Raw genomic sequence first — 2,114 nt, forward strand, 5'->3', positions numbered from 1 at the left:
GTACACTCTGCAGAGCATGTCAACTAAAACAGTTAGTACAAAGAATTTCTACATTGGAAGATTTGGAGACTATTTGATGTGACAAACACATCAAGATGGTAAATAATGCATCATATTCCTCTAGAGATTTTCTGTTGTATTTATTTCAAGCAGGTACTTAATCATGTTGGGAATGGTACTGTTCAGTTTATGTTTTTATGGTTTCCTGTTTAACTGCCTTTTGTCTCTAGCATGGTCATTCGATGGCCTTTTTGAAGCATGTGCCTGATAACACTCTTGCTGGGAAAACTGGGCTCCAGGCAAACTTGCAAATCTTTTGCTTTCAAAAAACTTAATTTATAGGATTGAAAGGAAAACTGGCTAAAGGGTTTGTTATTTGTCAAACAGGCTTCATGTTACCCCTGGACATTTTATTTGAAGAGCTGAGAAAAGGAAACCAAATTGATGGAAAATAAACAAGTACTTTTTCTAAAACCTTTAGACCCTGAAGAATGTATGCTATTTTTTAAATCAATAGTGTGTCAATTGTGCAATACAATCATTCACTTTTTATTGAGAAAATTAATTTGGATCAAAAATGAGCCATCTCAAATTTATTGACGGGATTGGAGAAATGAAAAACATACTTATTATGTCCATCACAATTAGTGAATACAGATTAGAGATATGGATTCAATGTTTTTTCATCAGATTGTACAGGCTTTGAGGTCCATTGAATACAGGGCAGGCATTCAATGGATGTTTGCTAAAAACAAACAAACAAACAAAACTGGGTGATAGCATTTTGTGTTCCAAAGAAGTCATTAAGTAGAGCCGATTTGGACCTTTAATGACAGAATTAAAGTACTAAATGAAAAATCGTCTTGGACAAGACATGGACAATTGACTTTTCAAATTCTCTTAGGAAACAGAACTATTCTTTTAAATATACTACTGATTCTTAAAAACTTATTTTTGATACTTGCCTCCAGGTGAACTGTGTTATGAGTAAAGTTATATGACTCACACTGAAGTCTGTTACTTACTTACATTATCTTAAAAGAACTTTTAGCTTTTTATAATTGATTGTGAACTTACATAATTCTGATTCCAAATACAAAGTACATTTGTAAAATGAAGAAAACAAAATTTTTGAACCAGAACTCAGAGGGCTATTGATAGGTCCCGAGGATGATATGTATGTGAAAGTGTTTGAAAATTACTGATTTCTTTGTAAGTATATTATTTTGCAAAATTTTATGTGTTGTACCGCTTATTCAAAAATATATATGTGTGTAGCTTTAAAAAAAAACTTCTATTGAATATATTGTTCAAAGGAAATTCTGTTGCTTTAAACAATGAAAATTTTTATTTGTCTCTTGATTTCCTAGCAGGTCAAAGAGTAAGTACTTAATTTGCATGTGTCTCACCTTGCGTTAAACCCTGTTTCTGACTGTTCCTCCAGGATTTGTATAATTGATGTCTTTTTGGGACACATCACCTTAGAAGCCCAAAAGTTCAACGTGCTGTGAGGGATTGAAACTTTATAGTATTGACCCCTCTACCATTTAAAGAGCAGTGAAGATTCTTTATGTTTATGAAATAATTGATGCATAATTAAAATTCATATTTCATGGTTTAAATATAAAAATGATTTCTGTTGACCCACCAGCAATAAAACTGTTGCTTTGTATTATTTTTTTAGTTGTAATGATTGATGTCTGTCAGTTTGTGGTACTATGGTGGTTTGCATGTTGCTGTGATGCTGGAAGCTATGCCTCTGGTATTTCAAATACCAGCAGGGTCATCCATGGTGGAAAGATTTCAGTGGAGCTTCCAGACTAAGATAGACTAGGAAGAAGGGCCTGGTGATATACTTCTGAAAAAATGACTAGTAAAAACTTCATGGATAGCAGCAGAACATTATCTGATATAGTGCCAAAAGATGAGCCCCTCAGGTTGGGGAAAGGTGCTTTCTCAAAGTAGAGTTCACCTTAATGATGTGGATGGAGCAAAGCTTTTGGGACCTTCATTTGCTGATGTGGCATGACTTAAAATGAGAAGAAACAACTGAAAACATCCATTAATAATTGTGACATAGAATCTACAAAGTATGAATCAAGGAAAACTGAAGT

Source organism: Trichechus manatus, unplaced genomic scaffold, assembly GCF_000243295.1.
Source record: "Trichechus manatus latirostris isolate Lorelei unplaced genomic scaffold, TriManLat1.0 scaffold00334, whole genome shotgun sequence".
NCBI classification, from domain to species: Eukaryota; Metazoa; Chordata; class Mammalia; order Sirenia; family Trichechidae; genus Trichechus; species Trichechus manatus.